Raw genomic sequence first — 16,888 nt, 5'->3', positions numbered from 1 at the left:
TAGGAGAATTGCCTGAACCTGGGAGGCGGAGGTTGCAGTGAGCCAAGATCGTGCCACTGCACTCCAGCCTGGGTGACAAGGCAAGACTCTGTCTCAACAAACAAACAAACAAACAAACAGAAAAGCTTTAGAAGTAGCAATGGAGTATTCTTCATCATCACTGCCATATATCACAGCATAAATAAAGCTGATAAACAAAATTTTGAGGAAAACAAATTTGATAAAAGGGTACATGCTGTATGACACCATTCATATAACATTCACAATCAGATCAAATTGCCCTGAAATGCTTGTAGCTAAGACAGAAGTTAACTTTATTTAGCACAGTGATTGGTGTGAGGGAGCAGAGGGCTTGAAGGCAGCACTTTAACGTTTTTTTATCTTGATCCAGGTACTGGTTTTATAGGTGTGTTCATTTTGTTAAAATTTATTGAGGTGAGAACTCCTGATTTGTATAAATTTTGTATATTGCATTTAAATAAAGCATATACATTAAAATAAAGTTTATACTTTAAAATTTTCACACACATACTCGTATACAGAAATTAGTTAATACCTAACCCTCCCTAATGAAGAATTATTGATCTTTACTCCATTTTCTCAATTTATATATTCCAGTCCTTTTATACATTGTTTACTGCTCTGCCCTTAAAGTAGGAATTATTTTATTTCAAAGGTAAGTCTTTCGGGCAGATTATTTTTGGATAATTGAATCCAATTACTTTGGATATTTTGATGTCCAAGGCAAGCATTTTATACTTTGGACCCATTAAAGTAACTTACTGTATTAATAGTCTTGAAAATTATTTTTAAACAGTACTTTTGTTGTCTGTGGTGGAGACAGCTCTCAGGCCACCAAAGACTCATGCATCTCTTCCATAATATAGCTACTTTTGCTGGCCACTTTCTGTCTAGATGTAGCCACATGACTGACTTCCAGCCAATTGGATGTGGACAGATGTGATTGATGCTGCTTCTAGGCCTGACCCTCAAAGCCCACCAGACATACCCACCACTATGTCTCTCCCTCAACCAGCTGACAGGTCACCAGGTGGTACACAGGTTGAGCTTCCCATGGTATGGGGCCGTGAATGGGCCCACAGAAATGAACATGCTCATTGTAGTTCATAGGAACAAGAAATAATTTTCTATTATATTGAGTCACTGAAATTTTAGGTACATCTGTTCCTCCCCTAAACATTGTGCTTGTTTTCCTTGTAATAGCTGTAAATTGCTCACTTAGAAAATTGAGTCTTATTTCTTTGTAGGACCTTCACAGTGTACCCAGCCCAGGACTTCAACACTCTACCATGCTCCATCTAAGCAGTCTATCCCTGAATCAGTCATTATATTATTAATTTATAATAACATTAGCCAGCCATCTTAGTTAAAAGTTCTTCATTATCTTGCCTTATGAGGAGAACAAAGAAACCCACTTACATGGAGAGAGAACCTGGCAGTGGTTCGGATTTTGGTCTTCTTTATTTTGCTGCTGCTTCACATATTTCTTTTGAATGCAGCATTAGGTAAAGGCGAAAGATTTGAGCATTGACATCCTCCAAAAGAGAACTAGCTTCCAAGTTGTTCTATGATCCATAGTGGTCCTGGTCATTAAAAATCTGCCAGTACATACAGCCTCCATGTGGGATGCCTGGGTTAAGTGGTGTCTTCTGCCATGAGATAGTGTGTGGCTGGCATAAATAAAGACAAATACAGCATGCTCAGGGCCATGGTGTTTGAAGATTCAGCAGGAGGTTGCTTTGCCTTTCAGGAAAACTCCGGGACTGGGTGATGGGGACTTCCACTGATGGGAAATTGCTTTATTTCCCTTCTCATTAAATTGAATCCCACATGACCAGTGAGCTCTGTGATTTAAAAAGCCTGCTTGTTCCTTATTCTAATTTATTTTAGATGCATTTTAAGGAGGAAATTTTCTTACAGGACAATAAAATATTTCCAAATTTAATTTTGCATTCTCTCAATCAGCATCTCTAACAAAATCAATTCTATCAAGCACAGTTTTGTGCTCATTTATTGAAAGAAGCATACATAGAGGGAACGGCACTAATAGGTGTGCAGCTCAACTGAGTCTATATATTTACATGCATATATCCCTACAGAAAATTTCCAGCACCCTGAGGGTACCTGAGTGCTCCTCTCCACTCAGTATCCCTCCTGCATGCAGCTGCTATTTTGACTTCTATTGCTGTAGATAAGTCTAAACCAGTTTCTAAATATTCATTCAATACTCATCTAACTTTTGCCTATATCTCTCTGCTCTGGGCTTTAGAAAAATAGCTCTAAGTAGTGTTTACTTATTATTCAGTTGTTAAAACCTATTTTCTTCTTTCGGGTTTTCCTTTGGTTTTATACCTGGTACTACGTATGTTGCCATTTTTAAAGTAAAATATTTAGAATTGAGAAACTTTTGAAAAGATGAGTCTGCAAGGGCAGCGTAAAGGATTAGCAAAATAAGGTCAAAGTGTGTGTCACTCATTCGAAGCCCACAGTGTTCCAGCCTGCCAGGGCCTCTGACAGGAAAGGTGCTGAGTCTACCAACCCTGGCTCACCAACCTTAGCATCACCTGGAGCAGAAGTGAGGCACAGAGCAATAGTGGCGATCCCTTATGATCCTCAGTCTGTCACTGAATCCTGAATTCTGGAATCATCATTGAAAATGGTCATAATTTCTACAGCCTCATAGCTAAAATAAGGCTGTATGTGGGTCCATACATCCACCTATAACCCCTATTTAATGCTTTTTAGCTTTCTAAAAGTCTTGAGACAAAGCAGTGTAAGTTGTCTAGTTTGGTGCTTCGCTTTCAAAATCATTTTGGATATTCTAGCTTATAAGCATTTCCACATACATTTTAGAAATATCTTGTTAAATTTCCTTAGAAACTTGTTAGATTTAATTTGGAATTACCTTAAATCTATGGATCTCTTTGAGGAGAACTGACCTCTTGACAATATTGAGCTTTCTACTCCAGTAACAAAATACATGTTTTCATTTATATAGATCTTTTATAATTTCTCTCAGGAATGATTTATAGTTTTCATTGTATAGCACTTGAATATTAAATTCAAGGTTTTATTAAATTTGTCTCTGGTTATCTCCTGGTTTTGGCATAATCATGAATTTCTAAAATTTTATTTTTTAAATGTTTATTTGCATATAAAAGTCATTTTAGTTTTGTGTGTTGACTTTGTTCCCTGTAACCTTGCAAACATAACTTATTAGTTCTGCTATTTTTATGTAATTTTTTAAGGATATTCTGTGTGACACATTCATGTCTCCAAATAAGAATAATCCTATTTCCTCATTTCTATTCTGTATTTTAAAAATTTATTTCATTTGCCTCATTTCAATGATTGAGATCTCCAGTATAAGGCTTAACAGAACAGCAGAAATACTTGATTTTTTCTTAAACTGAGAGAGGAAGTTTTTATTCTTTCAAATTCTGTATTAGGTTAGATTAGGTTATAGAAGGCTTTTTTTTTAAAACTAATCCTAGTCTTCTGATTTTTAAAAAATATAATGAATACGTTTTGAATTCTCACAAATTATTATTTGCTTCTGTTGAAATAATCATAGAGTTTTTCTATATTGTCTGCATGTGGAGAATTTAAATGATTATGGTTTGAATGATAAACCAACTTTGCATTCCTAAGAATAACCTCACTTGACCTTTAAGTATTAGTCTTTCTATATATTTCTGCATTTGTTTTGCTAAACAGTAAGATTTTGTAAAGGATTTTGCATAAATGTTCTTAAGAGTCATAGCTACACTTACTTGTACTATCTCTGGTTTTGGTAATGAATGGGGCCATGTTGGCCTTATAAAAAGGATTTGCAAAATGTTTTGTCCTCTTACTTAAAAAATATTGCAGGCGGGGCACGGTGGCTCATGCCTGTAATCCCAGTACTTTGGGAGGCTGAGGTGGGCAGATCATGAGGTCAGGAGATCCAGACCATCCTGGCTAACATGGTGAAACCCCGTCTCTACTAAAAAAATACAAAAAGTTAGTCAGACATGGTGGTGGGCGCCTGTAGTCCCAGCTACCTGGGAGGCTGAGGCAGGAGAATGGCCTGAACCCGGGAGGCAGAGCCGGCAGTGAGCCAAGATCTTGCCACTGCATTCCAGCCTGGGCGACAGAGCAAGCCGCCATCTCAAAAAAAAAAAATTGCATAAGATTGGTATTACTTTTGTATTAAATATTTGATGGAATTCACCAGAGAATCCATCTGGGACTTAGATTTTTATAAAAAAACTTTTAATTAAAAATTTAATTTTTGGGTAGATAAAGGTTATTTGTATATTTTCCTTTTTGTTTCAATTTTGTTTTCATCTTTTGAGGAATTTATATACTTATTTAAGTTGATTTTTTCGACAAACTTATTCATAATATACTTCATTATTCTCATTTCTTATTTTTAAATTTTTTTATTATACTTTAAGTTCTAGGATACATTTGCAGAATGTGCAGGTTTGTTACATAGGTATACACATGCCATGGTGGTTTGCTGCACCCATCAACCCGTCATCTATATTAGGTATTTCTCCTAATGCTATTGCTTCCCTACCCACTGACAGGCCACAGTGTGTGATGATCCCCTCCCTTTGTCCATGCGTTCTCATTGTTCAACTCCCACTTACGAGTGAGAACATGCGGTGTTCGGTTTTCAGTTCCTGTGTAAGTTTGCTCAGAATGAGTGATAAGAGTTTTTAAATTTTACTGATGTATTCTAAGATCAAGCTTTTGCTTTTATTGATTATCTATACTGTTGCTTTATTTTCTATTTTGTTGTTTCAACCCTTATTATTTCCTTACTTATACTTATTTTGGTCAAACTTGGTCTTTCCTTCTTTTCCTAGCTTTTTAGGTAGAAGCTTAAGTCATTGATTATGACCCATTTACATTTAATGTAATTTATGATATTCTTGGGCATATGATTAACATTTTATTGTTTATTTTCTATATGTGTCATATATTCATATTTTCTTTTTTCCTCTCTTCCTGACTTCTTTAAGATTAAATGATTATTTTTAATGTTATATTTTAATATTCTCCACTTTTAGATTATTTGTTAAATTTGTTTTATTTATTTATTCTTAATAATTGCTCTAGGCTTTCCAATTCACATATTTAGCTTACCACTAAGCTTCTAAATTATATTATAGAGCCCCAGGTAAAGGATGAGAATCATACAAAATTTACTTTCATTTTTCCCTTCCAACCTATATGCTAATGTTTTCATATGTTTTATTTCTATATATGTCATAAACTTCAAAGTACACTCCTATTATTTTTGCTTTAAACAAGTAGTTCTAAAAGGGCATTCTGGGGCCTCCTGTGGTTCACAAGATCTTTTCAGGGTATCCATGAGGTGGAAACTATTTTCATTATTGTAAGACACTGCTTACACTTTCATTCTCATTCTCTCAAAGGCTACATGATACACAATATTGCAACAGACCAAATGCAAAAGCACATATTATGCTTTAGCTGCTCCTTATTCAGTCTGGAATTAAAGAGATTGGCAAAATATTTTTTAAATGCCATTCTCCTCACTAATTGTTTTTCTCTCTTGAAAAATATAGTTACTTTTCTTAAAAAGATATTATTTTTGTTAATATAAAATGGGGTTATTATTACTAGTTTTAAACAAATAAATATTTTCATTAATAGATATTATTAATAAATATGTCAGTTTTAATTTCTAATACAGAAAATATTAGTAGATATAAACCACATCAACAAATTATCTGGGATCCTCAATAATTATCACAACTACAAAGGTATGATGAGACAAAAGCGTTTGAGAAATTCTTCTTTAAACTGTTATATTTTAAATAGAAGTCTAAAATACTTGTCTTATTTACGTAGCTATTTATCATTTCCAAGTCTGCACATTCCTTTATGTATATACAAATTTTAACGTACTATAATTTTCCTTCAACCTGAAGAAATTTCTCTATTATATCTTGTAGAGAAAGTTGGCTAAAAAAGATTGCATCTGATTTTGTTTGAAGTAAATATGTCTTTATTTTGCCTTCATAATATAAATTTAGCTAGATTTAACATTCTAGGTCATTCCCCCACCCCCCTACCCTGCCTGCCCATCACTTTGTAACATTCATTATATCATCCTTCCCTTCCCTCTTCCAGCTACGGAGAATTATTATTTGAGAAGGTCAAAGTAAATTTCATGTTAAGAAAAGAAGGTAGTTGGAATGAGAGGATGGATATTAACTTCATATTTAATACAACATGTGCATCTGCCCTTTTTACCAAGTCACGGTCTATAGGCAGAAGCTAGGGTAGGTGAAGTCGAGTTGTATTATTAAGTTTATAATCTTCACACAACCTCAGATCTATAAAACCTTTGTTCAACAGTCCAAAGAAATTTAGATGAATTAAAACTCTTACTTTAGTCAATGGTACTGTGTGGTTTGAGAAAGAATCAGTTGGGTGACCTTTCCATTTTTTTCCTGATATTTATTCTGCTAAAGTGACATAAAAAAAAACTTTATTAGAAAATGAAAATTCTTTATAGAATGTAACATTATTATTAAATTGTTTACTTGGCATTTAGACACAGGTGTTTTCTTAGAAATTTTAAAGGGGATTGAACTTTGCTCCTTTGATGCCAATAACTTTGACTCTATTTTAGCAATAGATGCAAACCCCAGAGCTTCTAGAAGACAAAAATGCAAACCTACTTGCTGGAAGAGAACAAGGTAAAGAACCTACCTATTACCATCAAATACCAAACCAAAATTATAAGAAAAATGTAGTAAAATCCAAACTTTAAAAATATATGAATGTTTAACAAAGTGTGTGCTATGTATAGAAGCTCAAGGCTGCCCCCTTCAGAGAAAACAATGCCTTGAAAGAAAGGTGGAAAATCAGCTTGAAGAGAAAAAAAAACATTCTAATAGCTCTCAGATGCATTTCAGCTCTATGTTGTAGGATTTCCTATTTATAACTATTCTATTGGTGTTGATATTTCTAGGAAGGCTGTGGCATAAACCAATGCACGGTTACTCCCTGTGCCCTTAGCAAAGGGCAGATGTGATTTGCTGAGAGCATACACATCCAAGCCCTAAAAGCTTCTCACCAGCCAAGCACCCTACACTCTTCTCAACCACTTGCCTTCACTCCAAATGCCTCCTCCCTGCCTCTATCCAAATTTTACTCAGTATTTAGGGCCCCCCTTAATCGTCAGAACCTTCATGAAACTCCCCCACAGAATGCTGATGGTATTAGTGCTCTTTTTCTCAGCAGTGAGAAATAATGTTGTTTTATTTACTTTAAGACTACGTTGGTTGGCTATTTACTTGTCTGTGCCCTCCCCGAGCTGTGCAAAGGGGTTACTGTCAACATCACTGGCATGTGGTACAGATAGAGCATGGGGTTTACTGGGGACAAGCTTAGGATCAGAGAAGTAGGAGGCACAGACACCCTTGAACTCTCAGTACCCAACATCACAGTCTTCATACCTATGGTCAACAAGCTGGTATACAGCGCCTTCATGTCTCTGATGCTCTGCATATGTATATGGCTTGGGAGCATGGAGCGCTTGTGTAACTAGTATCAGTGGATGCTCTCTGGTTTAAAAGTGGCTTTATCAGGAAGAATTAGCAGTGGCTGGTATCAGCTGGTTCTGTTGAATTAACTCTGACCTGCTGAGCCACTTATCTGATGAACTCTTAGAAGAATAAAGAATCTAAACCTTCAGAGTCAACTAGATTTGTGCCCTTGAAAAACAAAAGACCTTGGCCTTGTTTATTTTTATAGCCCTAGGTTTAGCACATAGGCATGCAATAAATACTCTTTATGAACTGAGTGAACATCAACACCCAAAATATAATTTACACTCCACTACTGCGGACAGGAGGACCCTGCATGCACAACAATACATTGACTAATGCTTGAGGTCTATCAAAATTCACCATCATTTTGCGTCAGAATATTCCACTAGATTCCCCTCAGGGTTTCTCAAGACTCATTGTTTGAACTATAACTCAACAGGTGAGTGGTATCAGGCTGTCCACTAACATAGTAAGACTCCACAATCTGCTATCCTTGGGCTGAGAACCTTTTTCAGTATTTTAGCCTTCCATGAGCTCCTGGCATCCCCTCATTTTTTCATTCGGCCTCACTGTTTTGCACACTACTGCCTCCAACTCACCGGCCTCAGAGATTGCCGTTTCATGACTTTTTATGCTGTACTTATTCTTGAAAGCATTCCTGTGAATAACCAAAGGATAAGACTTTTTCCTGCAATTTTACCATGTGCTTCTAGAATGCAAGTAAACACCATGGAGTCTGTTAACAAGAAAGATGCAGTTCCAGCTATCAGACAAGTTATAGGCCCTGCTTTTTGACTCTGGCAGGTCAAAGTATTTTCAAATCTTCAGCAGAAGAAAGAGAACAAATGTAGAACATGTTTGTTGCTGTCACAGCAGTTATTCTAAAGTTTCAGTGCTGTTTGGTTTTGCATCACCCTATTTTGGAAGGCATGAACCAAGAGCAAAGATATAAGCAATTGCATTTTGAAAGGGCAGGAACACTGGGGAGAGTATACTGACAACTTCAAATTCGAATTAGTCTAGGATCCCATCAGACAGAGCTGTGCCTATATTCTTCGGTTATACAACTAGGGACACTTTTTCTTGCAGTCTGAGGTTCAGAGAATACCTGATTGATATTTAATTGGGAATAATTTCTCATGCCTTTGTCTTAGTTTACTCGTGGCTTCTGTATTTTTTGCAGTCTCAAGTGGAAGTTCCTGTTACGAGCTAAATTTCTTCATTAGTAGTATATCTTCATTAGCAAGCAGCTACAGTAAATGAACCTTGCTATCTTAATTTTTAATGTAATTTTGTGCCTATGATCTCAGCTAAATGCCATCTACTTAGTTCACTGCCACATGTATAAGCTAATAACCAAATCTCAGGTATGAAATGTTAAACGCAATAAAATAAAACCTCAGTGGGGGAAATTGACTTTCTGTGAAGCTTCTCATACAGGTTCTGTGGGCGTTGATGCCCAAATCACTGACCACTAGATTGCAAAAGTACATCCTGCTGCTTTTTTTATGGCTGTCATGATAGGCAAAATCCCTAGAAAATCTGTTATTCTCAGCCCTAGAATCACAAAATTCTGAAACACATTGAAATCTGTAAATCACATTGGCCAAATCCCAGAAATTGCCAAATAAAGTCATAAACATATTTTATAGCTGTAACACAAGAAGAATAATCTCTTTTTGGTAACTCAAACACATTACTATATTAGGATCATCATCATCACATATTAGATTAAGTTACTAGCAGCAAGCCACCAGACATTTTCAAAATACCCCACGGCGGTTTCAGAAGTTGAGTGACAGTGTACCGGTCAGAAAAAAACTGGTGGTGCTTCAGCAACAAACAATTCTAAAATCTCAGTGGTTTTAAACAATTCACGTTTGTTTCCAGGTTATACAATGAAGTCTGGCAAAGATACTGTGCCTGTAATAACCAATGCACTGCCAGACTGAAATAATCAAAAGGGTCAGATTTCTATTTTAAAGAGTTTATTTAATAAAAAAGCTAGGAATGGCCATTCTGGGATGCATCACTACAGAGAAACAGGGATAGTGCTTAGAAGTTAAAAGCCAAATTCTTGCTAACAGGAAGAAGACAAAGAAATATAACAGGATGACAACATTTTTTATACAATGCTGGGCTTATGAGTTACAATAAATTAATTATTCATAGTTTGTTTTCTTTTCTCTGTGGCTTGTTTCTTTTGTTTATACCTGGTTTTCATTTTATTTCCAATATAAAAGACTGTATTTAACATTCCATCTTCAGTCACTGTGATAACCATGAAGGCTATGTGAAAAAGGTAAGAGGATTGGAGAGAGGCAGAGAGAGGTGGCAGAATAGAAGGCTCCACTGATCATTCCTCTGGCAAGGAAAACAATTTAACAAATATTTACACAAGGAAAGCACCTTCATAGGAACTAAAAATCAGGTGAGTACTCATAGTACCTGGTTTTAACTTCATATTGCTGAAAGAGGCACTGAAGAGGTAGGAGAAACTGTCTTGAATCACCTCTGACATCCCCTGGCAGCGCAGCGTGGTGTGGGGAGCATCTCTGGGCACTGGCAGAAGGAAAGCGCAGCAATTTTGAGGCATTGAACTCAATGCTGTCCTGTTAAAACAGAAAGGTAAACCAGATGAAACTCAGCTGATGCCCACCTACGGAGGGAGCATATAAACCAGCCCTAGTCAAAGAGAATCACCAGTTCCAGCAGTGAATTTAAGTTCCTGAATGCCTCACCACCGTGGGCTAAAGTGCCCTGGGGCCTTAATAAACTTGAAAGGCAGTCTAGGCACAAGGACTGCAAGTATTACATAAGTCCTAGTGCTGAGCTGGGCACAGAAACAACAGCTTGGGTGCACATGAGCTACTGAGACACTAACCAGGGCAGCTAAGGGGGTATGGCATCACCACTTTCCTAACCCCAAGCTGCACAGTTCATGGGCTCTAAAAGAGACCCTTTTCTTCCACTTGAGGAGTGGAGAGGGGAGAAGAAAGAGAACTCTGTCTTGACTCTTGGATACCAGCTCAGCCACAGTAGGAAAGGGCACCAGTCAGAGTTGTGAGGTCCTTTTTCCAAGCCCTAGCTCTTGGACAACATTTCTACACATGCCCTTGGCCAGAAAAGAACCTGCTGCCTTGAAGGGAAGGACCTTGTCCTGGCAAGATTCATCACCTGCTAACGGAAGAGCTCTTGACCTCTGAATAACCTGTAGCAATAGCCAGGTAATTATGTTGAGGGCCTTGGGTGAAGCTCTAAGACTTGCTGGTATCAACTGACACTCAGCACATTCCTAGCTGTGGTGGCTATGAGGTGAGATTCCTTCTGTTTGAGAAAAGCAGAGAGAAAAATAAAGGGGACTTTGTCTTGTACCTTAGATACCAGTTCAGCCACGGGGGAGCAGAACACCACCTGGGCTCTTGGGGTGCCCTATACAAGAACTTGTCTCTTGGACAGCATTTCTGGGGCAGAGGAGAGCCCACTTCCCTGAAGGGTGAGTCCAAGGCCAGGCAGCATTCACAAGTTGACTCAAGAGCTCTTGGGCCTTAAGGAGAACATTAGTGATAGTCTGGCAGTAGTACTCCTTGTAGAACTGTGGTGGCGGTGGCCACGGGATGGGGCTCCTCTGCCTCTGGAAAGGGGAGGGAAGAGTGGGAATGATTGTGTCTTGTGGTTTAAATGCCAACTCAGCCTGCAGTACAGTAGAACACCAGGTAGACTTCTAAGGTTTTTGAATCTAGTCCCAGGCTCCCGAATTTACCTCTGGACCTGCCCAGGGGACTGGGTAACTTGCTGCCAAGAAGGCAAGGACACAGGCCTGACTGGCTTTACCACTTGTAGAGTCTGAGGGCCTTGAGTGAGCATAGGCAGTATCCAGGGAGTGGTCACAGCAGGCCCTGGGCAAGACCCAGTGCTGTGCTGGCTTTAGGACTCACCCAGCACAGTCAGTGGTGGTGGCCACAGGGCTGCTTGTGTCACTTAACACCCAGCTTCAGGCAGCTCTGAACAGAAAGAGAGACTGTTTCTTTGGAAGAAAGTAACAAAAGGGAAGAAGAGTCTCTGCCTAGTAATGCAGAGAATTCTCTCGGATCTTATGCAGGACCGTCAAGGCGGTACCTATATGAGTCTGCAAGAACCACAATATTACTGGGCATGGAGGGCCTCCTAAAGTAGACACAACTTAAATCACAAACCCAAGTCCTTTTAATAATAAAGATCAGAGCAGAAATTAATAAAATTGAAATAAAAAAATACAAAAGATCCACAAAAAAGTTGATTTTTTAAAAAAGTTTAACAAAATTGACAAATCCTTAGCCAGAGTAACTAAGAATAAAAGAGAGAAGACCCAAATAAATAAAATCAGAAATGAAAAAGGAGACATTACAACTGAGACTGCAGAAATTCAAAGGACCATTGGAGGCCACTATGAGCAACTATGTGCCAACAAATTGGAAAATCTAGAATAAACAGAGAAATTCCTAGACACATATAACCTACTAGGGTTTAACCAGAAATAAATCCAAAACCTGAACAGATCAATTAAAAAGTAATGAGATTGAAGCCTTAATAAAAAAAAAAATCTCCCAATAAAGAATCCTAGGACCTGATGGCTTCACTTCTGCATTCTACCAAACATTTAAAGAAGAACTAATACCATCCCTACCCAAACTATTCCAAAAAATTGAGGAGGAAGCAATACCTCCAAACTCATTCTACGAGGCCATATTACTTCGATACCAAAACCAGACAAAGACACATCAAAAAAGAAAGCTACAGGCCAATATCTCTGACGAATATTGATGCAAAAATTCTCAACAAAATACCAGCAAACTGCAATCAATACATCAGAAATATCGTTAATCTTAACCAAGGGGGATGTATCCTTGGGATGGAAGGTTGGCTTAACATATGCAAATCAATCAGTGTGAAACATAATATCAACAGAATGAAGAATAAAAACCAGATGATCATTTCAATTGATGCTGTAAAGTATTTGATAAAATTTAACATCCCCTCATAACAAAAACCCTAAAAAAATGTGTATAGGAGAAACATTCCTCAACACAATAAATGCAAAATATGACAGACTCACAGCTAGTATCATACTGAATGGGGAAAGACTGGAGCCTTTCCTCCAAGATCTGGAACATGACAAGGATGCCCACTTTCACTACTGTTATTCAACATAGTACTGGAAGTCCTAGCTAGAGCAATCACACAAGAGAAAGAAATAAAGGGCATCCCAGTTGGAAAGGAAGAAATCAAATTATCCTTGCTTGCAGATTATATGATCCTATATTTGGAGAAACCTAAAGACTTCACACACACACACACACACACACACACACACACACACACACATACACACACCACAAACTTTTAGAACTAATGAACAAATTCAGTTATGTTGCAGGATGCAAAATCAACATATAAAAAATCAGTAGCATTTCTATATGCCCAATGGTGAACAATCTGCAAAAGAAATCAAAACTGATCCCATTTATATTAGCCACATATAAAATTAAATACCTAAGAATTAACTTCAAGAAATGAAAAATCTCTACAATGAAAACTATAAAACTTTGATGAAAGAAATTGAAGAGGACACCGAAAAAATGGAAAGATACTCCAGGTTTATGGGTTGGAAGAATCCATATTTATAAAATATCCATATTACCCACAGCAACCTACAGACTCAATGCAATCCATGTTGAAATACCAGTTAAATGCTTCACAGAAATAGAAAAAAACAATTCTAAAATTTATATAGAACCACAGAAGACTAGAATAGCCAAAGCTATCCTAAGCAAAAAAAAAAAAAAAAAAAAAAGGAGGAATCACATTACCTGACTTCAAATTATACTACAGAGCTATAGCAACCAAAATGGCACAGTACTGGCAGAAAAACAGGCATATAGACCAATAGAACAGAATAGAGAACCCAGAAACAAATCTACGCACCTACAGTGAACTCATTTTTGACAAAGGTGCCAAGAACATACACTAGGAAAAAGACAGTCTCTTTAATAAATGATGCTGGGAAAACCGAATATCCATAGGCACACACACACACACACACAGAAAACTAGATCCTTATCTCTTGTCATATACAAAAATCAAATCAAAATTGATTAAAGACTTAAATTAAAGTCTGCAGACTATCAGACTACTTTTCCCCAAAGAAAACTTTGGGGAAAATCTCCAGGACATTGGCCTGGGCAAAAATTTCCTAAGTAATACTCTACAAGCACAGCAACCAGATCAAAAATAGACAAATGATATCACATTAAGTTAAAAAGCTTCTGTACAGCAAAGGAAACAATCAACAAAGTGAAGAGACAACCCACAGAATGGGAGAAAATATTTGCAACTTACCTATCTGACAAGGGTAATAACCAGATATATAAGGAGCTCAAACAACTCTATAGGAAAAAATCCAATAATCCGATCAAAAATAGATAAGAGGTCTGAATAGACATTTCTGAAAATAAGGCATAAGACATACAAATGGGAAACATAGGAAAAGATACTCAAGATCACTGATCATCAAGGAAATGCAAATTGAAACTACAATGAGATATCATCTCACGCCAGTTAAAATGGCTTATAGCCAAAAGCCAGGCAATAACAAATGCCACTAAGGATGTGGAAATTGGGAATTTAAGTTAATACAGTTACTACGGAGAAAAGTTTGGAGGTTCCTCAACAAAAAAAATCCAGCTACCATATGATCCAGTAATCCCACTGCTCGGTATATAATCAAAGGAAAGGAAATCAGTATATCAAAGAGATTTCTGTATTTTCATGTTTACCACAGCACTGTTCACAATAACCAAGAGTTGGAAGCAACCTATGTGTCCCTCAACAGATGAATGGATAAAGAAAATGTGGTACATATACACAATGGAGTACTATTCAACTATAAGAAAGAATGAGATGCTGTCATTTGCAACAATGTGGATGGAACTGGAGATCATTATGTTAAGTGAAATTAGCCAGATACAGAAAGACAACCATTGCATGTTCTCCCTTATTTGTGGAATCTAAAAATTAAAACAATTGAACTCATGGAGATACAGAGTAGATGAATGGTTACCAGAGGCTGGAAAAGGTAGTGAGGGGTGGAGGAGAGGTGGGGATGATTAATGGGTACAAAAATAATAGAAATAATGAATAAAACCTACTATTTGTTGGCACAGTAGGGTGACTATAATCAATAATAACTTAATTGTACATTTTAAAATAACTAAAATAGTATAATTGGATTGTTTGTAACACAAAGGATAAATGCTTGAGGGGATGGATATCCCATTCTCTATGATGTGATTATTATGCATTGCATGACTATATCAAAATATTTCATGTACCCCATAAATATACATACTTACTATGTACTCACAAAAATTAAAAAAGTAAAAAAATGAATGATAAGAGGAAAGTTAATCTATAATGAAAGTCAACAGGAAGAAGGAAAGATCTTCCCTGGCATCCTTCACCATTTACATCATTTTACAAAATAATGCAGGTAAAAGACTTAATTCAGATAAACAACAGCTTACAGCGGCCTGTCACATGACTTGGGCCTTAAAGTAATTGACATTGCTTTAAGGTTCAAAAAAACTGTAGAGTTCCAATAGCTTAGATTTTGAATTACTTATTTTCACCACCTGGGCTAATGAAAGCAAAAGCTCCATCCTGGTAGAAGTTACCACACTTGCTGCAACAGGTTAGGGAGGACATGGGAAGTGACATGCTGGCACTTAGGGTATCTGCCCGGCAGTTCTGCATCTCTTTCCACTCATATGGCAATGGTGAAATCAGATACGCACCAGTCAGCCAACTTCTAAAGGGGCAAGGAAGTATAGCCCTGCCATGCCCTGGGAAGGAGGACAAACACACATCTGTAAATGTCTCCAATGATCATGATATGGAGAAACTGTTGGTAGAGAATGCAAGTTGAGAGGCAAAGGCACAGTGACCCAGTGTAATCTTTTCAGTTGACAAGTCGAAAAACTGTGTGGTGGTGGACAGACCTGAGGCTTTTGGGTCAGCCCTCGGGTGGCCTCAGGGTCTCGGTGAAATTAACTCTTTGGGGTTCTCTTGATTCCCTAGGAATTCTGCTTCTTATATGGGTAAAGTAAGGACACTATTGGAGAGAGGAAAGTATGTGAACTTAGTAGACATCTCATTGAACCTAGAAAGCTCATTTCTCCAGAGCGAATTGGAAACTTGAAGAGTATGTGTGAACAGAATTGCCATACTACTGTTACTATTTTTAATTAATTTTGGAATCAAGTCTCAGAAGACAAAAAGAATCTTTGGAACAATTGCCTGACACTCAATACCCACCTGGCATGAAATCAGGGACTCATAATACTGGTTAAACCTTTTTGACCTTCTAATATCCAGTACTAGTCACAGACCAGGTAAACCAAAAATCTCTGAGTGTGGGGCTCAAGCATGGAAATACTTGACCCCAAGATGTATTTTGTGTGTAAATTCCTGAACACAGATTCTCTGTGATATCTACCCAGGGAACAAAAGTACAATGGCAACCATTAATGTTAATTGTCAGAAATGCATTCCAGGTGACAGATCGGTGATCTCCACAGTAACTAAACTTCAAGCTCTGACTTCCAGGGTAGTATCATATTAGTGCTCCTGGCTCATATACATTCCTGCCCACAACAAAATGCTAGTTATCTTCCTCAGCTGACAAACTTATAATAAATGATTGCTTTTCAAACAACATTTTATTTTTCTAGAATATTATTTAGCCTCTTGCAAATATAAGGCTTAAACTATTCAACCAGATCAGAGAATTCCTTCTCACGGAAGGTCATCAAGAAAGTATGGGTCCCACTGACCACACTTAATACATTCAAAAGCAAAATCCAAACATTGAGGATTTTTTTTCAACATGATTAGCTACTGCTGTGACTTCCACTTTAAGTCTACAGTAAAAAAAAAAGTAAAAGGAAGAGCAGAACCGCTGTCCAGGCATGACAGAAGAAGTGAGTCTTGCTAACCTCAATTATTCTCCAGCCATGTCATTGTCTCTAACGAGGGAGTGTGGTGTGTTGGTTCAGACAAGCAAGAAATGTCGCATGTTTTCTCACGAGAGACATACCAGGCTCCATGAAACAGCCACCTCCAAGCCTCTAGCAATGCCAGGAAGGGATGAGCACCTGGAAACCGACTGCCACTGGGATGGGGAACCTGTAGCAGCCACAGCAGATGGGAGTGCGGCCCAAGGCTTTTGCCTTGACTATGCCAGTGGCCCTCAG

This window comes from Pongo pygmaeus, chromosome 4 (genome assembly GCF_028885625.2).
Source record: "Pongo pygmaeus isolate AG05252 chromosome 4, NHGRI_mPonPyg2-v2.0_pri, whole genome shotgun sequence".
Classification (NCBI taxonomy): domain Eukaryota; kingdom Metazoa; phylum Chordata; class Mammalia; order Primates; family Hominidae; genus Pongo; species Pongo pygmaeus.
Note: the sequence above shows the minus strand (reverse complement) of the source record.